Genomic DNA, 26,924 nt, shown 5'->3' with positions numbered 1-26,924 from the left:
CTGTGCGATGTTCCAGCTGCTCCTGGAGGATCGCGCAGGTGCTGTATGCATCCTGCGCATGCGTGGAAGCGCAGAACTCGTCAAAACTGGGTAAGGAGCGCAGGCGGGCGGGTGGGCCAGTCGCCGTTCCCGGAAGTTACTTACTTCCGGGTTCGCCGACCAACCAGTTCGCAGGCCGCCGCAAACCGGTTGAAACCCACCCCTGGTGCACACACACCCCCGTGCGGCCCCTCCCCAGGCTCTGGAGGCTTTCCTGAAGCCTGGGGAGGGCGAAAACAGGCTTCCCCGATCCTCTGGAGGCCCTCCGGAAGCCAGAAACGGATTGTTTCCAAACTTCCGGTTGTGGCATTGGGGCCGTTTTTCGCCCTCCCCAGGCTTCAGGAAAGCCTCCAGAGGCTGGGGAGGGCAAAAAACGGCTCCAATTACCCAACTGGAAGTCCCGGGAGCTTCCAGGAACAGAAACACTGGGAACAGCCTGTTCCTCTGCCTTGCTGCTGCCCAGCTGTGGAGGCAGCAAATAACTCCCAGATGGCCCTGGCCCCCTCTCTGCCTCTGACACAGAGCCGTCATCAAAGCTTTCTCCAGACTCCAGAACTGACCCATGTTCCTCCCCAACCTCCTCACTGTCCACAAGCTGTCGGCAGACGACAACAGAAAGCCAGTTGGGTGACTTTATTGACTAACCTCCTGAGCATCTCAGAATAATGCAATCACGGAAGGAACCTTGGAGATCTTCTAGTCTAACCCCCTGCTCAAGCAGGAGACCTTCTACCATTTCAGACAAATGGCTGTCCAGTCTCTTCTTAAAAGCTTCCTGTGATGGAGCACCCACCACTTCTGAAGGCAACCTGTTCCACCGATAAATTGTCCTCACTGTCAGGAAGTTTCTCCTTAATTCTAGCTTGCTTCTCTCCTTGATTAGTTTCCATCCATCGTTTCTTGTCTTGCGCTCTGGTGCTTTGGAGAATAGGTTGACCCCCTCCTCTCTGTGGCAGCCCTTCAATATTGGAAGACTGCTATCATGTCACCCCTAGTCCTTCTTTTCACTAGTCTAGACAAACCAAATTCCTCTCTCCCCCACTCTCTCTCCATTTATCATCTATCATCTATATCAGTGGTCTCCAACCTTGACGACTTTAAGATTTGTGGACTTCAACTCCTAGAGTTCCTCAGCCAGCAAAGCTGGCTGAGGAACTCTAGAAGTTGAAGTCCACAGGTCTTAAAGTTGCCAAGGTTGGAGACCACTGATCTATATAATCTTTCATCTTATATCTGATATCACTATTATGATGTTACCATGTCACTGTGGCCTTTTTGGCCTTTCGAATCATTGATATAAAAAGTGATTGCTGTGACTGAGATATATTGCTAATACCTGCATTTGATAGTCCCCCACTCCTTATTTCCTCCTTCGGCCCATCCCCCCCACCCCTAAGAGTTCCTCCTCTCTTCAGCTGTCATTTCTTCTCACTTGATGCCTCCAACACAGGCCAATTAACTCAAACTTTTAGAAGCTTTCTGTCACCCCTCAAGATTTTGAAAAAGAAAAAGCATCAAAAGCTTCAGAGGGAAGGAAGTGAAGGCTGCAATGGGGGCATCACGTAAGAAAATGCTGAAGGGAAGCCAAGACTAGTTCAGCTTGGAAAATAAGAGAACTGGGTTTTGGCATCAACAGAGTGGCTAATAAGTCTGAAAGGCTTTGCTCATTTCTAAAGATCTTGAAAGCAATACAAAGGCACATCTGTATTTATGGTGGAGCTCCCTGAAATCAGTGGAAACATAGAGATTTTATTTAAATCCCCCTGGATGTCGACATCTCTACCGTATTTTATAGGCTGGTTTTGCTCAATAAACAATAAACAGTATCTCTTCTTGAGTTCTTCTAACTCTTCTAACATGAACCACGGTGGCGCAGTGGTTAGAGTGCAGTACTGCAGGCTACTTCTGCTGACTGCCGGCTGCCTGCAATTTGGCGGTTCAAATCTCACCAGGCTCAAAGTTGACTCAGTCTTCCCTCCTTCTGAGGTGGGAAAAATGAGGACCCAGATTGTTTGGGGAAAGAGGCTGATTCTGTAAACTGCTTAGAGCGGGCTGGAAAGCACTGTGAAGTGGTATATAAGTCCAAATGCTATTACTATTGTTTTAAGCTGCGTGTAAGTTAGCTGCTGTGGTGGGAAAGGATTTTTTAAAGTCAGTATACGGTGGAACCAAAAGAGAGAAGGTCAAGAATAAGAGAAGAATAAGTCCTGAACACATTTCAGTTGGATGGAAAAATAAATGTAGAATGGATAGATTGAGGCGGAAAGGAAGAATAAGGGTCAGATTGCAAATAAAAACATTCCATCACCGATTTGCAATCATTGGCTTATTGACCATTCAAGTTACAATGGTATGGAAAATAATGACTCACACCTATGACTGTTGCAGCATCCCCATGGTCTTGTAATCAAAATTTTGTTGTTGTTAGTTGTGAAGTCATGTCCGACCCATTGACCCCATGGACAATGTTCCTCCAGGCTTTCCTGTCCTCTACCATCCCCCGGAGACCATTTATGTACACGCCGACTGATTCCATGACTCCATCCAGCCACCTCATTCTCTGTCATGCCGTTCTTCCTTTGCCCTCAATTGTTCCCAGAATTAGGCTCTTCTCCAGGGAGTCCTTCCTTCTCATTAGGTGGCCAAAGTCTTTGAGTTTCCTCTTCAGGATCTGGCCTTCTAAAGAGCAGTCAGGGTTGATCTCCTCTAGGACTGACCGGTTGAATGGCCTTGCAAGGAACTCGCAGGAGTATTCTCCAGCACCAGAGTTCAAAGGCCTCCATTCTTTGGTGCTCAGCCTTTCTTATGGTCCAACTTTCACAGCCATACATTGCAACTGCAACTAAATCAAAATTTAGGTGCTTGGTAACCAGCATGTATATATAATGGCTAGTCTAGTGAAGAGAAGGACCAGGGGAGACATGGTAGCAGTCTTCCAATATTTGGGGGGCTGCCACAGAGAGGAGGGGTCAAGCTATTCTCCAAAGCACCCGAAGGCCAGACAAGGAACAATGGATGGAAACTGAACAAGGAGAGATTCAACCTGGAAATAAGGATAAATTTTCTGACAGTGAGAACAATCAACCGATGGAACAGAAGTTGCCTTCAGAAGTTGTGGGAACTTTCAAGAAGAGACTGGACTGCCATCTGTCAGATATAGTATAGGGTCTCCTGCTTGGGTGAGGGGTTGGACTAGATGACCTACAGGATCCCTCCCAACTCTTTAATCCGTTAAACCTTTCACTCTCCAGTTGTTTCTGAATTAAGAACCTCGGCTCCCAAGTTATGTGTCAGGTGCAAGAAGTCAGGAACTAGGGTAGAGTTCAAAAGTACTAACGGGCTTATTTCATGGTACCTGTGCAGAAGGAATTGAACTGTTAACTGTCAAGGCAAATTGACACCAGATAAGAATCAACAGAATGCATGTGGTGGTGGTGTGGGGGGAGACTGGACTTGGGTCTCTTATGGGAACATGGAGACTCCAAACTGATGATCTCTTGAGATCCTTTGGGGTCTTGAGACTGAAGTCTCCTGGGGTGTTGGTTACCCCTGGGGTTAGCAGCAAAATTATGATTGAAGGCCCTTCTGGGAATAGGTCCTTTAAACAGATACCCTATTCAGAGTTTTGCTCATGGTTTAAATGGGCGGGGGGGATGTCAAATAATGCCCTTCCTTCCTTCCTTCCTTCCTTCCTTCCTTCCTTCCTTCCTTCCTTCCTTCCTTCCTTCCTTCCTTTTCAAAGAACCTACCTGACATTTACATACTTCTTGGAAATTCCTCCCTCCCTCCCTCCCTTATTTCCTCCCTCTTTCCTTCCCTCCCTTCTTTTCTTTTCAAAGAACCTAAAATTTACAAAATTCTTGGAAATTAGTTTCCTTCCTCCCTTCTTTCTTCCCTTCTTTCCTCCCTCTTTCCCTCCATCCCTTCTTTTCTTTTCAAAGAACCTTCCTAAAATTTACAGAATTCTTGGAAATTATTTTCCTTCCTTCCTTCCTTCCTTCCTTCCTTCCTTCCTTCCTTCCTTCCTTCCTTCCTTCCTTCCTCCCTCCCTCCCTCCCTCCCTCCCTCCCTCCCATAACTCCCTCCCTTCCTCCCGTAATTCCCTTCTCCCTCCCTCCCCCCTCTTCCTTCCCTCTACAAGTCTATCTCTTGGAATTACGTTCCTGTCCACTGCTTTTCTGGTGATGCATTGTGATCATATGCTTGTGATGTTATTCTAATAATAAATGATTGCAATTTATTATCAGGACGTCATCAAGCGGTGATGGATGGCTGCAATAGATCATTGGACAACGACAGGCAGAATATTTGAGAGACAAATTTGGATGCATGGTCTTTGCACACTTCATGCTTAGCTACATCCAAACTCTATATGGGGCAGCACTTATGTGTTGTACACATATCTGTATAATATCCATTTAATTCACTCAAATGGGCATCCTGGAGGAAGATAAAGCGTTGCGCTTTCATGAAATGGCACCATGGTTTTCCTCCACTCCCCAATGAATAAATATAATCTAATTGACCTGCTGGGTAGAACTAGATAAACTCTGAAATGCACTCTGGCTCTGAAGGTCTGTGGCCAGAAACTGGCTTTGGTGTTTTATTTAGTGCCAAGGAATTGTCAAGTAATAATGTAAAAGCTCATCTAATTGTCTTATTCTTGTCACTTTCTTCAAGAGGCAGAAACCTGACTCCCATATAACAAGTCAGAAAACATTCTGACTGGGAATGGAATGGAATGGAATAGAATAGAATTCAGAATAGAATTCAGAATAGAATTCAGAATAGAATAAAGAATAGAATAAAGAATGGAATGGAATTGAATGGACTAAACTACACTAGACTAGACTAGAATAAAAAATGGAATGGAATGCAATAGAATAGAATAAAGAATGGAATGGAATTGAATAAAGAATGGAATGGATTGGAATGGAATTGAATGGACTAGACTAGACTAACGAATGGAATAGAATAGAATAGAACAGAACAGAATGATTAAGAAGGACATGATAAATGTTTTGCAGTAATTGAGGGCCTGTTGCAGAGAAGAGGGGGTTGATTTATTCTCCAAAGAAGCAATGGATGAGAAGTAATGTGTGGAATCTTAAGCAGGAGGCTAGACTAGAAGACCTCCTGGGGGTCCCTTCCAATCAGAAGAGAAACGTAATGTAACTGAAGAATAGCATTGGAAAAGACCATGGAAGTCTCCCAGTCCAACCTCCTGACCAAGCCTGTACCATTTCAGACAACATTCAGTCCTATGATTCTATGTTCCATGCAAATTATAATTTTTAAAAAAATCAAAATTCTATATCCCATTGGGGAAAAAAAAAGCTTTCAAAAAGCTATTGTCTTCCACTACCTTGAACGAGAACTGACAGGAGAATTTTCAGGGAAAATGTGCCCAGTAATACTCGAACAAGAGATCCTGAACGTTGTAAGGCATCTTACCTGCAGCAGGTGGATGAGCCCCTTTATCTGGCATGTCTTAGTTTCAGACCTGCTGTCAGAAACGTTGAATAAATTCGGGGTAGAAGGATGGATCTGAAATTACGGTTGCACGCAGAAAGCCTCTGAGGAAACAGGGCTGCCAGTTGTAAGCAAGGAAAACCAAATGGCCTTCCCCAGAGAATCACACTTGTCGATACGCTGTTCTTAGTTGAGCACAAAGGTGCTGAGCATACAAGCCAACTTTTCTGGTAACGATTCCTGTTGTCTGATCTTGTTGGACTATTGATAACATATTTATTGATCAGAGAGCTGGCAGGCTTAGGAATTCTCCGGAGAGATAAAATCACGCCAGGGAGATCGACCGAGATCTTTGAACACTGCTGCTTTGTTCCTTGATGCCAAAGCAATCCAAGAGGGACCTTTGACCCTTTCCTTTTCAAGCCGGACAGAATCTGCCATCTTTTTGCTCTTTTTAAGGGTAAACAGGGTTTGATTGGGCACCAATCACGCCTGTGATGAAACTAGTACTACGACTGGGAGAGCCTCCGGTGATTCACCATTCTAATTTGACTTTTGATACTCTGGATCATCCTGGATCTGTCACTGGGCATAGTTAATTATCTGAAAATCATTTTGGTCATCTTGTCTTGTCTTTTTATAGATTGCCTTAAAATGTTCAAGAATAGAATAGGAAAGAATAGAACAGAATGGAATGGAATAGTTGGAAGGAACCTTGGAGGTCTTCTAGTCCACCCCCTGCTTAGGCAGGAAACCCTATACCATTTCAGACAAATGGTTATCCAATCTCTTCTTAATAACTTCCAGTTTTGGAGCATTTGCAATTTCTGGAGGCAAGTTGTTCCACTGATTAATTGGTCTAACGGTCAGGAAATTTCTCCTCAGTTCTAAGTTGCTTCTCTCCTTGATTAGTTTCCACCCTTTGCTTCTTGTTCTACCCTCAGGTGCCTTGGAGAATAGCTTGACTCCCTCTTCTTTATGGCAGCCCCTGAGATATTGGAAGGCTGCTATCATGTCTCCCCTGGTCCTTCTTTTCATTAAACTAGACTTACCCAGTTCATGCAACCGTTCTTCATATGTTTTAGCCTCCAGTCCCCCAATCCTCTTTGTTGCTCTTCTCTGCACTCTTTCTAGAGTACCAACAACTTTATTACATTGTGGCGACCAAAATTGGATGCCGTATTCCAAGTGTGGCCTTACACTTGGTTTGAGAATCCATTAAATTTATTTACATTATTCCTTATGTGAAAAAGTTCTTTGCCACTTGTCATTTTTGGTACTCATTGGACCTCCCAGAACCAATGAATGATGAGTACTGCAGTTCCACTGTACCATTAACATTTAGGAAGGATCCATCTGCTTATCCATCTGCATCTGCTTATCTGTTGAAATATCAGTCTAGCAAGCAAATGACCCAAATCATAGATGGGCATTAAAAACTGATTGCAGAAGGCAACTTTGTAGACTTGCAGTTTAAACTTCTTTTCAGACACGGCATCTATTATTAGAGAATGTTCACAGTCATAATTCAAATGTATTCCAATATATATTGTCCCCCTGTAGCTTTTGTTCTTTTGCACTATAACACTATAACTTTCAATTATATCTAGATAATGGATAAAGACACTTCAAACTGTAAGCTGTTTGTTCTCTGAAAGAGGAGTCACACCAACATGCAGTTATTTATGCTAATGACAATAATGAACTTTTTATACTTCTTGTCATCACAGCAGACTGATGAGTTGCCAAAGTGTACATTAGTCCAATGGTGATATATTAATCATGAAAATTGGAAAGGTAATTGGAACAGAGACAAATGAAAGAGCTACCAGACCCATTTCGATAGCACAGTTGTTTTAAAAAAAAGTATATATATATACATCAGCACAAATAAAAACACACACATATATATATATATATATATATATATATATATATATATATATATATATATATATATATATATATATATATATATATATATATATACACACACATACATATATATATGTCTTTTAAAAAAAATATTCAGAGTAAGCCATCAAGGCTCCTAACTTAGTAAATTCAGATTAAAAAAAGACTTTGGAGCTCTCGAAAGAGTGCAGAGAAGAGCAGCCAGGATGATTAGGGGCCTGGAGGCAAAAAAATTACAATGAATGGTTGCAGGAACTGGGCATGGCTAGATTAATGAAGAGAAGGACAGGGGAGACAGGATAGCAGTCTTCCAATATTTGAGTGGCTGCCACAGAGAGGAGGGGGTCCAGTGGTGGGTTCCTACCAGTTCAGCCCATTTTGGCCAAACCAGTAGTGGTTTGGCGGCCTGTATTGCTGGAACCTGGCCTGCCATGCCCCCCAAGTGGCTCTCCTGGCGCTGCCATAGGCGCTGCCATCTTGTTTTTGAGTTCTGCGCATGTGCAGAACAATTTTAATTGGACTGTGCATGCATGCACAGCGTGCACACAAGCGCACCAGCAGTAGTGCTTGCTGGAACCCACCCCTGAGGGGGTCAACCTGTTTTATGAAGGCCAGACAAAGAATAATGGATGGAAACTGATCAAGGAGAGATTCAATGTGGAAATAAGGAGGAATTTTCTGACAGTGAGAACAATCAACCAATGGAACAAAAATTGCCTTTGGAAGTTGTGGGAGCTTCATCCCTGAAGGCTTTCAGGAAGAGATTGGAAAGGCATCTGTCAGAAATGGTTTAGGGTCTCCTACTTGAGGAGGGGATTGAGTTAGAAGACTTCCAAGGTTCCTTTCCTTTCAATTTTATTATTCCGTTAGGTTTTCAAGATGAAATTGGACAACCATTTGTCTGGAATAGTTTAGGGTTTCCTGCATGAGCAGGATGTTGAACTAGAAGACCTCCAAGGTCAACTCTGTTATTCTGGTATGCCTAGTCTAGAGAAAAGGAGTAGGGATGACATGATAGCAGTCTTCCAATATTTGAGGAGCTGCCATAAAGAAGAGGCATTTTCCAAAGCACCAGAAGGCAGGACAAGAAACAGTGGATGGAAAGTAATCAAGGAGAGAAACAACCTGGAACCAAGGAGAAATTTCCCAAAAGTGAAAATGATTAACCAGTATAAATAATTATTCCAGAAGTTGCTCCATCACTGGAGGATTTTAAGAAGAGACTGGAGAGCCACTTGTCTGACATAGTATATGGTGTTCTGCTTGAGCAGGGGGTTGGACTAGATGTGAGACAACTGTTCTTGGATTACAGAATAGAATACAGAATAACAGAGTTGGAAGGGACCTTCAAGGTCCCTTCCAACTCTGTTATTCTGTATTCTATTCTGTAATCCAAGAACTGTTGTCTCACATTCATGCAACTTTACATTTTCTCAGCTTCGCCAGATGGCTTGTATCAAAGAGCCATTCTGAGGCCAACAAGATTTGAAATTGATTATTTACACCTCGTTAAGGCTCAGCTTTGGATCAAATAGCTTGACTCTCCTTCCTTGAGAAGTCTGGCCAATGCTTGCTCCATGAAAGGGATGGGGAACAAGAGCATTCCAGAAAATTATATCCCCGTATTGATCCAAGGATGCCAGAATGATAAATGGTCTCTCTTCTCAGGATCACAAGACAACAAAAAGACCCTCACCTGTTTCCATGACAACCCAGGGTGGTAGTGGGGGGGGGGGAAACATTACAGCTTCAAACCTGGTAGACCTCATGAAAAAATGAACAGCAAACTGCATCTTTTCTAAAAGATGATTTAGCAAGGTGTCACCTGAAGAACATTAGCTCAAGGATTTGAGCAACTCATCTGGGGTATAAAAGTAGAAGCCCCCCCCTCCCCCCGCTCCAAGAGGATATTTTAGATCTGAGGAACTTGTGGAGAAGATATCAAGAGAACTATAAAAACATCAAGACTGCAGGGAGAAAATCTTTGCGATAACGAAAAATGATCAAAATGTGGATTCCTTCCTTCCTTCCTTCCTTCCTTCCTTCCTTCCTTCCTTCCTTCCTTCCTTTCTTTCTTTCTTTCCAGAGGTCAGCTAATGTGATTTAGATACCCTGTTGAAAAAAACAACCACCAGAAACATCTAGTGAAGCAGAAAACGGCAATATTGCAAATACAGATTCAGCAGCTGGGCACAGGCTTATACGAAGGCAGCAAATTAACTATATCTACTTTGATAAGCCTTTGCCATTTTTAATGATTTTAATATAAAAGAGAGGAAAAGGATTTAAAAAAATTTAAAACATCATGTTAGTGTTAGAATAGAATAGAACTGGAAGGGACTTTGGAGGTCTTCTAGTCCAACCCCTTGTTCAAGCAGGAGGACCTATACCATTTCAGACAAATGGTCATCAAACATATTCTTAAAAACCTCCAGTGTTGGAACATTCACAACTCCTGGAGGCAAATTGTTCCACTGATTAATTGTTCTAACTGTCAAGAAATTGCTCCTTAGTTCTAAGTTGCTTCTCCCCTTGATTAGTTTCCACCCATTGCTTCTTGTTCTGCCCTCAGGCGCTTTGGACAATAGCTTGACTCTCTCTTCTTTGGGGCAGCCCCTGAGATATTGGAAGACTGCTATCATGTCTCCCCTACTCCTTCTTTTCATTAAACTAGACATACCCAGTTCCTGCAACCGTTCTTCATATGTTTTAGTCTCCAGTCCCCTAATCATCTTCGTTGCTCTTCTCTGCACTCTTTCCAGAGTCTCCACATCTTTTCTACATCGTGGCGACCAAAACTGGATGCCATATTTCAAGTGTGGCCTTACACTTGATTTGAGACTCCATTATTTTCATTTACATTATTTCTTTTGTGAAAAATTTGTTTAGCACTTGTCATTTTTGGTACTCATTGGGCCTCCCACAACCAATTAATGATGAGTACTGCTCTTCCATTGTACCAATAATGTTTAGCATGGATCCATTGCATCTGCTTATCTGTTGAAATATCAGTCTAGCAAGCAAATGACCCAAATCATAGATGGGCACTAAAACTGATTGCAGAAGGCAACTTTGTAGACCTGCAGTTTACACTTTTTCCAGACATGACATCTATAATTAGAGAATGTTCACAGTCATAATTCAAAAGTATTCCAATATATATTGTGCTCCTGTATATTTATCCTTTGTGGCAAATACTGGAGATATTCTCTCTCTCTCCCTCCCTCCCTCCCTTCCTCCCTCCCTCCCTCTGTATCCATCCGTCTGTCTGTCTGTCTGTCTGTCTGTCTGTCTGTCTGTCTGTCCATCCATCCATCCATCCATCCATCCATCCATCCATCCATCCATCCATCCATCCATCCATCCATCCATCCACCCACCCACCCACCCACCCACCCACCTACCTACCTACCTACCTATCTGAAAATCTCCCACAACGTAGCAACCACAAATGGTTCTATCGATTGATTTTTCTCACTGTCAGCGTGCCCACACCAATAATTTAATTACCCCCATGCTGTGCACCCTCCGCAAGCATGTGTGCACCCTCCGCAAGCATGTGTGACCCCCCCCCGATGCATGCATGGCTTTTTTTGGAGCATCGGGTGGGCAAAAACAGCCTCCCCTGCCCCACCTCCCAGAAGCCCTCCGGAGACTGGAAACAGCCCATTTCCCGATTTCCAGAGGGCCTGGTAGGTCCGTTTTTTTGTCCTTCCCAGGCTACAGAGGTTTTCCAGGAGCACGGGGAGGGCGGAAATGGCCCCCCGCCCCCCGGAGGCCCTTCAGAGGCTGAAAACGCCCTCCCAGAGCCTCCAAATGTACCCTGTACTTACCTGGTATCAGAGAAAGGAAGGGCAGCGTGGGCGGGCCAGCCAAAAATCAATTGGCCAGCGCATGACTCCGCGTGCCATAGGTTTGCCATCACGGCCCTAGGCATTCATCATAATATTTAGCCTTCAGACCCCTCCAGATTTTGTCTAAGTTTAGCCAAAGACCCTAATTCACACATACATGATTTGTACCATCTTCCACTATTAGACAATAGACCAACGGTGAAATCCACTTATCTTTGCTATTGGTTCAATAGCAATGTGAGTGGGTGTGCTCTTGTTGCTCGCATGCGCCACTTCCGTGCATGCACAGGCTTCTCACGCATGTGCAGAGCATCCAAAAGGTAAGGTAAGCGAACAGCGAGGGGGGGGAATTCGCTGTGCCGCACAGTTTATATTAGCTAGAAAGCAGGAAATCCTTCTTTCTAGCTAATATAAACCATGCAGCACAGCTGGTCGTCGGAAAATTATTTTCGTTCATTTATTTTACTACTGGTTCAGGTGAACCAGTAGCATTTTTACTACTGGTTTGGAAAAACCGGTCCGAACCGGTAGCATTTCACCCCTGCAATAGATCCAATCTCAGATTGTATTTCTTTATATGAGAATTAGTGGCTACTCTGAGAACCCTGGAATGGAATGGAATGGAATATTCTTTATTGGCCAAGTGTGATTGGGCACACAAGGCATTTGTCTCCAGTGGGTAAGCTCTCAATATGCATGCAAAGTGATAATTTAAATAGATCATAAATCATAAGATACAATCATAAATCACAAGTTACAAACAATGATCAATCATAAGATACCAATAGGAGGAGGCAATGGGAAAGATTGGAAGATGAGAAAGTTGAGAAGATGAGAAAGATGAGAAGGATAATAGTAATACAGCCATACTATATCGGTAAGTATCTTTGGCCTAAGACAGTGCTGTGAGAATTAAGTGTTCAGCAGAGAGAGAGAGAGAAGGGGTGGGGGAGAGGGAGAGGAAATGACAGAGACAGGGGGAGGGAGAGAAGAGATAGAAGCAAAGAAGAGAGAGGGAGAGAGAAGAGAAGAAGAAGAAGAAGAGAGAGAGAGACAGGCTTGGAGGGAGGGCATGAGAGAGAGAGAGAGAGAGAATGAATAAATGAACAAGTGGCGCACTGAGGGAAAAAAATCAGTGAAAGATTCAGTAAAAACTGAATTTGCACAATAACTAATGGAATTTGCACCCGAGAGAGAGAGAGAGAGAGAGAGAGAGAGAGAGAGTAAATTGCTGTGGATAGCACAAACAATGAAAGGAATATAAACAGAAAGGAACAGTGAGAGTCAGAATCTTCCTATTTAAAAATAACTAAAAGCCAGGACTTCCCTAAGTCCAGATTCTGGTATTTAAAAACAAAAAACAAACTCCAGAATTGCTAGAGTTGCCAGTTTCAAAACAACACAAGTGACAGAGCAGACCGAAGGAACCTTTGGCAAATCCAAATTAATTTATATAGCCAACATTTTGCCTTTCTAGGGGATAATTAATGAGCTGACAAGCAACATAAGCTCATCTCTGGAATAATTTGCCACACAGAGGGCCCTCATCTGCTTAGCTGCCTCCAATAAACATTGCTGAGAATATTTATATAAATTTGTCATAATAACCTGGCAGGCATCTTGGAGTATCTATTAATCTGTTACCTACACTTAATTTGCTCTTATCTGCCACTGTAGAGAAACAGAATCAGTTCATTAAACTGGGGCATCATGTGGGTTTCCCCCCCCTCTCTTGGAAGACAGAGGAGGCTCTTTTTTCGGTTTCTCCATGGGGCTGTTTTGTCAGCCCAAAAGAGCATTTTAAGAAGCAGCTTTGGGACTTTCTGCCTTGGGTTTGAGGCCCAAATGATTACAGACATTGAACCATGACCCAACATAAACCACCATGGTTGTGTTGGAAGAAATACCCAAGTCAGGGTTTCGATGGATGCCCTAATTAAACCATGAGCCTCAAGCCAAGCTTCAAAAGAAATCCAGTTATTTATTAGGAACAACATGTTGGCATGTAAGTGAAGCCAACTCTGACCCCACGTAATTTACGACCCAGTTATGACCCTGTTTCCACCCTCCCCCCAGGGTGTGTCATAAATCACATTATCCATCAGAGCACTTTCATGGGCTGTAGAGATCACGCCCCTCCGGCTGCTGCGGGTAACCTGGGAAGCAGCCTTGAGAAAGATATGCATGGAATATGCTTCTGTTTGTGGCTGCCATGCTGTGTCGTCAGTTCCCCCCATCCCCCTTGCTTATGGCAACTCGAGAGCAGGCCAGGGGTGATTTGCGAGTTGACAATCCATCTGGTTCAGTTCCAAAATGGTAGAAAGGCCCTGGAAACATGGAGGCTGCTTGGAAAGATGGTTTAATGATGGCCAGAACCAAATGGATGGTCCTGGGTAGCTGACCACATGGAGTTGAGAGTGAGGGGGTACTCCCTTCTCTTGGGCTTTGCATTTGAACTTCCTCCACCAACCACGACACCAAAGAAGGGGTGGGGGAGTGGCAACTATTATCCAGGAATCATTAGTCCCTCGCAGGATCCCTGCTCCAGAGACTGTCGGGTGTGAGTCCCTCCTTGTGAAGTTGGACCTGGGGGGTCAAGTGGGCTTGTTTTTGATGTACCTACCTCCCAGCTGCGTCACAACAGCCCTCCCTGCGCTCCTAGAGTCAGCAGCCGGACTGGCGGTTGAGTTCCCCAGACTTATAGTACTGGGGGACTTCAACCTGCCATCTCTTGGTGAACGCTCTGATGGGGCCCAGGAGTTCATGGCTTCCATGACAACCATGGACTTGACCCAGGTAATTCAGGGTTTGACTCATATAGCAGGACACACACTCGACCTTGTGTTTCTCTCGGGGCAGTGGAGATGTGATCTGGAACTAAAGGGGATAAAGATCTCACCCTTGTCATGGTCAGATCACTTCCTGCTGAGGTTTGATTTTCGGAAGCTGCTCCCCCACTGCAGGGAGGTGGAGCCGATTAAATGGTTCTGGCCCAGGCGCCTGATGGACCCATTGGGATTTCAGACGGAGCTTGGAGAGATACCTGACTCCCTTGCCCACAATCTGATTGAGTCCTTGGTCGCTGCCTGGAATACAGCGGCGGCTGAGGCATTAGATCAGATTGCGCCTTTGCGGCCTCTCTGCGGCAATGGATCCAGGAGAGCACCTTGGTTTATTGAGGAATTCCGGGAGATGAAGCACCAAAAGAGACGCCTAGAGCGACGCTGAAGGGCTAATAACTCCGAATCCAACCAAACACTACTAAGAGCCTTTATTATGACTTATTTAGTGGCAATACGGGTGGCAAAATGTACTCATTTTTCTGCTCTTATTGCATCCGCAGAATCTCACCTGGCCCCCCTGTTTAGGATAACCCGCTCCCTCCTGAAAGGAAGGGATGCGAGGGAACCCTTACAGGGAAGAGCTGAGGAATTTGTTCAATTTCTGTCGGACAAAGTCACTCAGATTCGGACAGACCTGGACTCCACTTGGACAGTGCCAGCAGAGATGCCGAGGGAGGGCCTTGATCAAATTTTGTGGAGTGAGTTCCAGCTTGTCACTCCTGAGGAAGTGGACAAGGCCATGGGAGCGATGAGTGCTGCCACCTGTTTGCTGGACCCGTTCCCTCCTGGTTGGTTTCGACCAGCAGGGAGGTGACACGAGGCTGGATCCAGAGGATTGTGAACACCTCTTTTCAGGAGGGATCTTTCCCTCAACCTTTGAAGGAAGCGGTGGTGAGACCCCTCCTTAAGAAGCCTTCTCTGGACCCAGCTGTCCTTAAAAACTATCATCCAGTCTCCAACCTCCCTTTCTTAGGGAAGGTTGTTGAGAAGGTGGTGGCCTTCCAACTTCGACGGACCTTGGATGAAGTGGATTATCTATATCCCTTTCAGTCTGGTTTCAGGCCTGGTTACTGCACCAAAACCGCTTTGGTCATGCTGACCGATGATCTCTGGTGAGCCCGGGATAGAGGACATTCCTCTATCCTGGTGCTTCTTGATCTCTCAGCGGCCTTCGATACCATCAACCATGGTATCCTTCTGCGGCGGCTGGAAGAGGTGGGAGTGGGAGGCACCGTTTTACGGTGGTTCTCCTCCTACCTCTCTGGCAGGTCGCAGTCGGTGTTAGTTGGAGGACAGAGGTCGACCCCTAGGCCCCTTAAATACGGGGTGCTGCACGGCTCGGTCCTGTCCCCTCTCCTATTTAATATCTACATGAAGCCGCTGGGTGAGATCATTCGCCGGCACGGGATTAAATACCATCAGTACGCGGACGATACCCAGCTGTATCTTTCCGCCCCGTGTCAACTCAGTGAAGCGGTGGAAGTGATGTGCCAGTGCCTGGAAGCTGTCAGGGTCTGGATGGGAATGAACAAGCTTGCACTCAACCCTGACAAGACCGAGTGGCTATGGATGTTGCCCCCCAAGGATAGTAGAGATACTCCATCTTTAAGCCTGGGGGGTGAAATCTTATACCCCTCAGAGAGGGCCCGCAACTTGGGTACCAAGATACACCCATGTTACACCTATCCTCCGCGAGCTGCACTGGCTCCCTATTGGTCTCCGAACGCGCTGGTTATCACCTTTAAAGCCCTACATGGCTTAGGACCTGGATATCTATGAGACAGTCTCCTGCCACATACCTCCCAGCGTCCAATAAGATCACACAGGATGGGCCTTCTCCAGGTGCCATTGACTAGACAATGTCGTCTGGCGGCTCCTCGAGGGAGGGCCTTCTCTGTAGCTGCCCCGGCCCTATGGAACGATCTACCCCCAGAGATCCAGACCCTCCCCACTCTCTCGGCCTTCCGAACGTCTACTAAGACCTGGCTATTCCGGCAGGCCTGGGGCTGTTGACCCTTGATTGAGTTCCAGCCCCACAAAGGTTGAGTGCATGTTGTGTCTTTTTAACTTGCTTTGTCTCTTTATTTTAAATTTTTTAGTATTTTTTTAAAACTGTTTTTATGTAAGCCGCCCAGAGTCCTTCGGGATTGGGCGGCATACAAATTCATTCAACCTTGAAACCTTGAAACCTCATAATTACTACTAACATTTATATTTCATCATTAATCTTTATTGCTATTTTCTTACAAATATATAGGGTACAGTTTGGTTCAATTTCTTGCCATCCCATGCCTCCATCTTATTTTGCAACAACCTTGCTCCTTTTATCTTCTCAACCTCTCTTCTTTGACTTCTTTTTTTCCTTCTCTCCTTCTTCCTTTCTTCTCCCCCCCTCTTTCCCCCTCCTGCTCTCTTCTCCTCCTTCCACGCCCACCAAGCCACACCATGCCCACCAAGCCACGCCCATAGAACTGGTAGTAAAATTTTTGAATTTCACCACTGAAATTCCTACCTCTTTCTACCAAAAATGGAATTTGTTTTGGAACCTTCCAACCAAGCATGTTCTCTTTTAAGTTCTCTGTCAAGAAAGATTGGAAGTGATTGAACAGACTTTGTGTATCACGTGCGATGGATGAGTTCTAGTGTTTCCATAATCCAAAGACAGCTGTGGTTATAAAACTTGAAACTTGGCTTGATTTATCAGACAGAAGGGAAAACATCAGCTGCTACTGTCTCTCAAAATTTGGGGGATTGCCAACATGCAGGGCTAAATCTGGTACCGTTCATGATGTGATTTCTTTTCGTTTTTTTCTGTTTGCCTTCAAGGGTTTTATCTTGTCCCACATTTCGAAACTACCGAAAGTTGGCCTAGAAAGAAATACTTGGGATGCTGGCTTTTCCAAGCTCACTGTTTGAAAAGTCACATTCAGGTTCTATCATCCTACCTGTTTAAAGTAGATTCATTTGGTTAACAGGGTTTGGTTTATCTATTTTTAGTATGTTTAGAGAACAGCTCAAGGGTTAGGACATACTTCTGCAGGAAGAATACTGAAAAATCAAACAAGTTTTCAAACTTTTCAGCACCACTGTATTAAACTAGAAACTGGGTGACTTTGGGTAAATTTTAGGGGATTGGAAGTTAAAACATATGAACAACAGAGGCAGGACTTAGATATGTCTAGTTTAACGAAGAAAAGGACTAGGGGAGACATGATAGCAGTGTTCCAATATCTCAGGGCTGCCACAAAGAAGAGGGGGTCGACCTATTTTTCAAAGCACTAGAGGGCAGGACAAGAAGCAACGGATGGAAACTGATCAAGGAGAGAAGCAACCTAGAGCTAAGGAGAAATTTCCTAAGAGTGAGGACAATTAACCAGTAGAACAAATTGCCTTTGGAAGTTGTGAGTGCTCCATCACTGGATGTTTTTAAGAAGAGACTGGACAATCACTTGTCTGGAATGGTATAGGGTCTTCTGCTTGAGCAGGGGGCTGGACTAGAAGACCTCCAAGGTCTCATCTCTTCTCTTCTCAATTGTAGATAATCAGGATTCAAGAATGAAGTATGAGCAAGCTATACATCCACAAATAAAGCATTCAACCCACGTTTAACTGCTTGCCAAGCAGAAAGTTTGGGATACTTTTGCTGGTCCTTCCAAACATCATCTTCAATTTAAGTGTCCATATAAGGTAAGAGATAAGGTAAGATAACCTTTATTGACTTTTTTTTAAAACTGTGAACTCATTGGCACACTTTAAAAATGAAATTCTGTTGTCTGCTCTAAAAGAATTATCTATCTGTCTGTCTGTCTGTCTGTCTGTCTGTCTGTCTGTCTGTCTGTCTGTCTGTCTGTATCTATCTATCTATCTATCTATCTATCTATCTATCTATCTATCCATCCATCCATCCATCCATCCATCCATCCATACATACATACATCCATCCATCCATCCATACATACATACATACATACATACATACATACATATACGTGCTATATAATGTGTACACACACACACACACACACACACACACACACGCCTTTGTTCCAACATTCTGACATCCATTTCCCGTGGAGAGGCCCAGAGAGAATGGCTCTGCAAGACTCTTATTATCACTGCTATTCAGGCTTCCAGTTTGTGTTTAAAATAATTTTTCAGTGCACGGTAGACGATAGAGGCAGAAGCGACTCCTTTAGCCCAGTGGTGAAATCCAATTTTTTTTTGCCACCGGTTCTGTGGGCATGGCTTGGTGGTGTCATGTGACTGGGTGGGCATGGTCAACATTTTTTTTCACTTTTTAAAGCATTTTTCCCTGCTTATTCGCCCGAACCGGCAGGAAAAAAAATGCTTTAAAAAGTGAAAAGAAAAGAGCTTCTGATGATTGCGGGTCTTGCAGCTGAGCAGCGTGATTCTCGGAAGCTTTTTTTCTTTTACTACTGGTTTGCAGAGCCAACGACAGTCGTCCCTACCAGTTGGGCCAAACTGGGAGGATTTCACCCCTGCTTTGGCCCCAGTTTCAGCTCTTCCTTGATGCACTTCCTGTGTCTGACCTTCCTCTCTTTTTTGTTCTCAGTACTGGGCAGATCTCCCTTCTGCTGGCAAATCAGGTTTTCTCTGTGTCAGGAAAGAAGCCAAAGGATACTTCACAAAACGGTCCCCCTCCCTGTCCCCTCTCTCACCTTTTCTTCGGCAATTGGCAAGATTCAGCTCATTTGCCAGTTTGCTTCTGGAGACTCCGAGCTCTACGCATCTTAAAAATCAATGAACTTGGCAATGAAAGCAAAGGGAGGCCTTGCTTCAACACAGGCTGGGCAGCCTAATCAACTGGAGAAGAAATAAAGGAGATAGAGAAGAAAAGATCTCTTTCCTTTCCTTTCGTTCCCTTCATCTCTTCTTCCTTTCCTTTCCTTTCCTTCCCTTCATCTCTTTTTTCTTCCCTTCCCTTCATCTCTTCTTCCTTCCCTTCATTTCTTCTTTCTTTCTTTCTTTCTTTCTTTCTTTCTTTCTTTCTTTCTTTCTTTCTTTCTTTCCCTTCCTTCCCTTCCCTTCATCTCTTCTTCCTTCCCTTCCTTCATCTCTTCTTCTTTTCCTTTCCTTCCCTTCATCTCTTCTTTCTTTCCCTTCCTTCCCTTCTCTTCCCTTCCCTTCATACCTTCTTCCTTTTTCTTCCTTTCCTTTCCTTCCCCTTCCCCTTTTCTTTTCTTCTCCTCCCTTCACTTCTTTTATCCTCCCTTCCCTTCCCCCTTCCCTCTTTCCTTCCCTCTTCCCTCTTCCCCTTCCCTCCCCCTCCCCCTTGCCTTCTCTTCCCTTCCCTTCCCTTCCTTTCCCCCTTCCCTTCCATGCTAATGCTCCTGTATTGTAACACTTTTAGCTATAACTCATGAATAACACAGCAATACATTTAGTATTACAGAAGATGTGAAGGAAAAGAAGGAATATAGTGATTGAGTGTGTATTAAAACTGACACAGGTAGAGCTGGAGAGGAGGTGGAAAGTAAGACCCTCCCAACAATGTTGTGTATGAAGTGCCAACTTTTCTCTCCATCTTCCTTTTAGATGACTGTTGTAATAGGATATGTCTTTACCCCTGTATAATAAATTATAATATACTTTGTTGTTAGTTCTCCCTATTGTGGGAACTGAGTCAATATGACAATAGGTAAGGTAGAGTAAGTTGTGGATTCCATCTGTTAAGGATGTACATCTTGTGGGACCATAAAAGAAGGGTCTTTTTGGTGGTAACACCTTCTCTATGCAACATCATTTCCTGAAGGTGAAATGATATTGACCATCTTCTTGTTTTTCTGAAAGGCCCTGTCAGGCACAAGCAACCAGATCCACCCATGTAGAGTTCAAATTACTTTATTATCTTTTGTCTATTATACAGGGATTTTCCCAGACTGCTTGCATTCTCTTGGGAACAAATAGATAAGTCTCTATAGAACTTGGCAGTGGTGAGTGGGTCATTTCTGGATTTCTTGTGGCTGCATCAGGATTCAAGGCTAATTCCTCACTTGAGACCTCCTCTCTCCCTGGCTGGGTATTTGCCAACTGGTTCTGAAGATATGGTTTTGTATGGTTTTGTAATGGAGATGAAGCTAATTAAGTAGTTTATTTTATTTGTATTGCTGCTGCCATGGGGATGGGTGTGTTTTATGGGGTTTCATGTTCTGGATTTCTTAAATGTTGTAAGCTGCCTGGAGTCACCTGTATGCAAGTTGGGTGGCCATACAAATTTGTTAAATAAATGATTACGTAAGTAAGTAAGTAAGTAAGTAAGTAGTAAGTAAGTAAAATGAAACAATTCCATTTGTTCCTTTTCTCAGATTTTTTTTATTTATCCAAAATACGGAAAATTTAGAGGAATTTTTGGTCTCATTTCTTTGAAGGAGAAGAGGGCAGTGACTTTGGTAAAACAGCTGATCTCTCTTTTAGGTTGGCATCAACCTTCTTCCGTTTCCCCAACCCCTCAACAGATGCTTCTCACGTGCACCCCAGAGTAATATCCATTGGTTTGGACTTAGTTTTTCTCTCCAAAAGCCGAGCCCATCAATAAATAAATTAGCAAGATGCATCCTAATTCTGGGTTGCCATTCTGGGCTATTAATCAGCAATCTGTCTAAGGCATGAACATGACTGCTTTTTATGTACCTTGGAACAGGCTGTGGTATTTAGCTCTCAATAGTTGGCAACCAAAGAAGAGGATTTTCTGTATATCGGACATTAATACAATTGAACAAGTTCAGAGATATTTCACAAGAAGAGTCCTCCACTCCTCTGCTCTCAACCTTATACCACCAGGCTCGAAATTTTGGGCTTAGACAACTTAGAACTATGCCGCCTTCGGTCTGACCTAAGCGTAGTACATAAAATTATCTGCTACAATGTCCTACCTGTCAATGACTACTTCAGCTTCAACCGCAACAAGACACGAGCACACAATAGATACAAACTCAAGGTAAACCGCTCCAAACTCGATTGCAGAAAATACAACTTCAGCAACAGAGGGGTCAACGCCTCCACCTGACTCTGTGGTTTCTTCCCCAAGCCCCAAAAACTTTAACCATAGACTGTCTACTGTGGACCTCACCCATTCCTAAGTGGTCCGTAAAAGGGGCGTACATAAGCGCACGAGTGTGCCCACCATCCCTGTCCTACTGTCCCCCATTTATTCGTATCCATTTCCTGTATTAATAATCATGTTTATACTTATATCCGTTATCTAATACATGCTTGACAAAATTAATAAATCAATCAGTGCTAGTAATGATACAGAATTTGCCTATTTGAGGAAATTTACACATAAGTGAATCTGATACGAAACTATTCCCTCCAACCGCTTATTTTTTTATCTCCTGCTGCCTCTCGTTTCACCTGGAACCGTATTGTCATCAGTTCATCCAACGGCAATTTTGCTTCCTTCTGTCTTTCCCCCTTCTGGGAGAGCTTCACAACAAACCAGTTACTTTCTGTGTCAAAGCAATTTCAATAAAAGATTTTAATTTGCTGGGAAAGAAACCCTTTGCCTTCTTTCTGTTGTTTTCTGGATCCTTTACAAGAGTGGGTCTATTGCCCAGATGAAATATCCAAGCGCTGGCTTTGCATGTCGGTACGCACTCTAATAAAAACCAATCTTGTAATGGAATAGAGTCAGGTTTACATTTAGAAGGTATTAAATCCTGCTGATACATGAAGGCCACGGAAGATAAATTCCCCTAGCATTCATAGGCCAGAAGGTTTTCATATCTGAACATAAGAGATATGCTGATAACCCTCAACTTATGACCATAATTGGGAACAGGATTCCTGTTGCTATGCAAGGTACCATATTTTTCAGAGTATAAGATGCTCTGAAGTATAAGCCGCACCTAGCTTTTGGGGAGGAAAACAAGGGGGGAAAAAATCTGCCTCTGCCTCTCAGCAATTTGCCTCCTTGCAGCAAACAGCAACCAGTACAGATGATATACACTGTTTGTGGTGTTACAATTCAGACTATACTTGTACAGATGCAAACTGATGTAGCTTTCTGGAAGTATACATTATTCTCTGCTATTTAAAAGAAGATACAATAGCACTGGGCCTCTTCAGATCAAGCATTTATTTTAAAAAGCTTCTTCATTTTGTTAAGTTGTCTAGAACAATAATAAAGCAGTCTTTAAAAAATAAGTCTAATAATTTGAACATTTTATAGGCAATTATAATTATTGACTTACTTCCTTGCAGCAAGCAGCAAACAGCAAACAGCCTGTTTCAGTTTAGTCTGATTAGAAGAAAAAAAAATCTGCCTCTGCCTCCCAGCAATTTGCCTCCTTGCAGCAAACAGCAAATTTCACTTTCAATTTCAGTTTTAGCACAGGCCTCCCGATGATCAGCTGCTTCAGGCTGCAGGGATTGCCATAGCTTATTGCCATCTCCGTAAGCCCCATTTTCTCTGTTTGCTGCAAGGAGGTAAATTGCTGGGAGGCAGAGGCCAAAGAGTGGGGGGCTGGTGGTTGGTTGGTTGGGGCTACATTCAATGTATAAGAAGGACCCAAATTTTCACCCTCTTTTTTTTGGGGGGGGGGGAAAGGTGCATCTTATATTCCGAAATATATGGTAGGTGTTAAGTAAGTCACAACCCATTCTACATCCTTTTTGGGGGCATGGATTTTAAAGGAATTACTGCACTTGTTAAGATCTCAGATTGTTAAGAGATGCAACTTCCCCCATGGATTTGGCTAGTCAGAAGCCAGCTGGGAAAGTCACCCCTGGACCATACAACTGTTATAAATATGCCAAGTGCCTGAATTTTGCTTATGGGACTGTGGGGATGTTGCCAGGATCATAAGCATAAGGACCTGCCATAAGTCATTTTTTTCAATGCTGTTGTAACCAGGGGTGGGAGTGAAATTTTTTAGCAACTGCTTTTCTGCCCGGTTGCTGGGCGGGCGTGGCTACGGGTGTGTGGCCTAATTGGCTTCCTGCACCATGGCTGGGATGGGGCATTTTCTCCCTCCCCAGGCTCTGGAGGCTTTCCTCGAGCGTCTGGGAGGGCGAAAACGGCCTCCCCTGGGCTGCAGAAGCCCTCCAGAGGCCAGAAACGGACCTGTTTCTGGATTTGCGGTACTTCCAGTAGGCCCGTTTTTTGCCATCCTAAAGCCTCCGTGCAGGGCCTGCATTTACCTGGCATCCAAAATGGGCCATATGGAGACTTCTGGGAGGGGTGGGGCAGGGTGGGTGGGGTCAGCCAATCCTTTCAACTACCCATTCGGTGAACCAGGTTAAAATTAACATCCAGTTCGCCTGAACTGATCTGAACTGGCTGAATCCCACAACCTGGTTTGTAACTTCTAAGGATCACTAAATGAATCTTCGTAAATCCAAGACTGCCTGTGTGTTGAAGTGTATGTTCTCAATGAGGACAATAAGGAGAAAAAAAATACAAAGAGGCTTTAGGGTAAAACCTAAAAACTGGAGGATTTAAAGAAGAGATTGCACGGCCATTTGTCTGGAATCGTATAGGATCTCCTGCATGAGGGTTTGGACTAGAAGACCTCCAAGATCCCTTCCAACTCTGTTATTCTATTATTCTGAATTGTTGACTCCTGATGATTTGCTGGACTAAATCCTTGCAGTTGATTTGGAAAGTTTATGGAAGTGGTTCCCCGTTGCTTTCTTCTTCTTGGGCTGAAAAAGTTTGCCTTAGGTGGAATTAAAATTCAGAGGCTCTTGGTTATTTAACCAAGTGATGCCTTAACCATCACTTAACCAAACTTGCTCTCTTAAAACCTAAAATAGGGAACTCTAAACTGTCCGATGTTTATTGAACATGCTTAGTCAACTAGAATGACGCCTAATAGTAACAAACAGGGAGGGTTTTAGCACAACAAAAATATTGCCCTGAAAGAAGGCTTATCGGCTGGGTAATAGAACACAGAAGGCAGAATATGGAATAATAGAGTTGGAAGAGATCTTGAAAATCTTCTAGTCCAGTTCCCTGCTTGAGCAGAAGATCTATGGTATATTATTCAGAGCAAATGGCAGTCCAATCTCTTTTGGAAAACCTCCAGTGATGGAGCCCTCCCAACTTCTGTTCCATTGGTTAATTGTTTTCACTGTCATGAAATTTCTTTTTAGTTCTAGGCTGGATTTCATTTTAATGATCTTCCACCCATTACATCTTGTCCTATCCTCAGGTCCTTTTGAGAATAGGTCAACCTTCTCTTTGTGTAAAGGTAAAAGTTCCCCTCACACATATGTGCTAGTCATTCCCGACTCTAGGGGATAGTGCTCATCTCTGTTTCAAAGCCGAAGAGCCAGCACTGTCCGAAGACGTCTCCGTGGTCATGTGGCTGGCATGACTACACACTGAAGGCACATGGAATGCTGTTACTTTCTCACCAAATGTGGTTCCTATTTTTCTACTTGGCTTTTTTTACATGCTTTTGAACTGCTAGGTTGGCAGAAGCTTGGAGAAGTAAGGGGAGCTCACTCCATTATGCAACGGTAGGGATTCAAACCACCAAACTGCCAACCCTTCTGATCGACAAGCTCAGTGTCTTAGCCACTGAATCACCATGTCCCTTTATAAAGCCCTATGAAGTGGTATATAAGTCTAAGTGCTATTGCTATCTTCCATCCATTTACATCTTGACCTATCCTCATGTCCTTTTGAGAATAGATCAACCTTCTCTTCCTTTTGACAACCCCTCAAATACTGGAAGAGAAGCTATCCTATCACCCCCTAGTCCTTCTCATCTAATGAGTTCCAAAGATAGGCCATTCCACTTTGGGATTCTTTTTTTCTCCCAGCTCCCGCTTTCCAATTTTGCATTAGTGATGAACAGCAAAGAAAACCTAAGAGACTCAACGAAAATTGCCAATGCTTTTGGCAAATGAAACCCGTCTTCTACTTCTTTGGCCGTCTGTTTTCCTGCGTTGCTCCCTGCCAACTGCAGCCAAGGATCTTCCCCCTGGCTGAGTTATGAAGAAGCACCTTCCAGCCAATGGCTCACTTGGAGACTAATTGGAAATAGCTGTTTGGCAAGTGGTGCCCATCAACCTCGTGAAACGTGTGAGGACCTGACCATCTGTCAGTAAAAAAGAGTGGAATTAATGTCCGAGATGCTTTCCTCGCCTCCTGCGCCATATGCAGAGATTACCTTCGTAGCAAGCTTAGAATTCAAGTCTTTTAGTGGACTAAGATTTTAAATCAATGCCAATGCAACTCTGCTAAATGAATCTTATTTGTTTGTTTGTTTTTTGTTTATTTTGTCAAATGTGTGTATGAGATAACAGGTATAAGTATAAACATGGACATGAGCACATGAAATGAATACAACTAAATAGGGACAGTAGAATAGGGACGGTAGGCATGCTGGTGCACTTATGCACACTCCCTTACAGATCTCTTAGGAATGGGGTGAGGTCCACGATGGACCGTTTAAGGTTGAAGCTGTGATGGTTTGAGGAAGTAACAACGGAGTCAGGGAGAGAATTTCAGGCATTGACCACTCTGTTGCTGAAGTCGTATTTTCTGCAAAACCCGCCATCCTGGGCCCAATGTTTGGGAAGCCAGGCTCTGCCTGTCACAAGCCAGAACAAAAGGTGAATGATGGAAGAGTAACACCTCCTTAAAAAACCTTGGTCCAGCTGGCCTGGCTGGTAGCACCTCATAAGGGCTCCTTTCCAGGGTTACAGGAGAAGATGATCAGCGGTTTTGAAGGCGGAAGAGGGCTCTACGGCCCAATGGCAGATAAAACAACAGAACCATCTTCTAGGAGAAGAGAAACTCTGATTACAAACCTCCACCCCCTTGCGGCAATATTCACTCCTGGAAAAGGCTTCAGGAATCAACCTCCAGGCAAAATCTGGAGCCGGAGTCCCAGAAGCAGTTTGTGACTATGTACAACCGTGTTCTGGTAACTCCTATGATGGAGCTGGAACCAATCGTATCAGCTCTGCCGTTCCATTGGACTATTTCAGCGATATGGAGGGGGGGGGGATCTGCTGCTTGGGTAACAGTCTATCCTCCATATTAATCTACCTGGCCTCGTGCTGGAGAGGACACTCCAGCTTTGACCTCTTTCTAGAGCACGATACCATAGCCTTTTGAGACTGATGGATGCCAATGATTTTCTGCAGTCAAGTTTGGAGCGTTTACTTTGTGTTTGTATCTATTGTTTGCCCATGTATTATTGCGGTTGAGGCTGAAGTAGTCATTGACAGGTAGGACGTTGTAGCAGACAATTTTGTGTACTATGCTTAGGTCAGACCTTAGTCAGCGTAGGTCTAGGTTGTCCAAGCCCAAAATTTCAAGCATGGTGGCGTGAGGTATTCTATTTTGAGCAGAGGAGTGGAGGACTCTTCTTGTGAAATACCTCTGGTATTTCAATCTGTTTCAGAACTAATGTTGCTTTTACAGGTGTGACCTTGAGACCCTGAGGGTGGACAGGTCTTCAAAAGATGTGTTAATAAGGCTTGAAGAGATTACTGCACATTGAACAGAACTAAAACCAGAACTATTTTTATTAGGAATAACTAAGGGTAAGTATGAGAAGAAAATCAAATATCTAATTCTACATATAACCACGGCAGCAAGAATCTCATATGCACAGAATTGGAAAAAACAAGCATACACCAACAGAAGATAAAGTGATAACATTTTTGGGGAATGTGCTAAAATGGACAGGCTCACAAAAGAGCTAAAAGGCAAAGAAGAATCAGAGTACTACTTAGTATGGGACTCACGGTATAATTGGCTAGAGGAAAGAGAGAAAAAAAACAGGATAGTAGTAACAAAGAGAAGAAGAAAGATCAAGTA

Source organism: Thamnophis sirtalis, unplaced genomic scaffold (genome assembly GCF_051295495.1).
Source record: "Thamnophis sirtalis isolate CommonGarterSnake01/CBP01778 unplaced genomic scaffold, rThaSir2_p1.2 scaffold_14, whole genome shotgun sequence".
NCBI classification, from domain to species: domain Eukaryota; kingdom Metazoa; phylum Chordata; class Lepidosauria; order Squamata; family Natricidae; genus Thamnophis; species Thamnophis sirtalis.
This window is presented reverse-complemented; position numbering follows the sequence as displayed.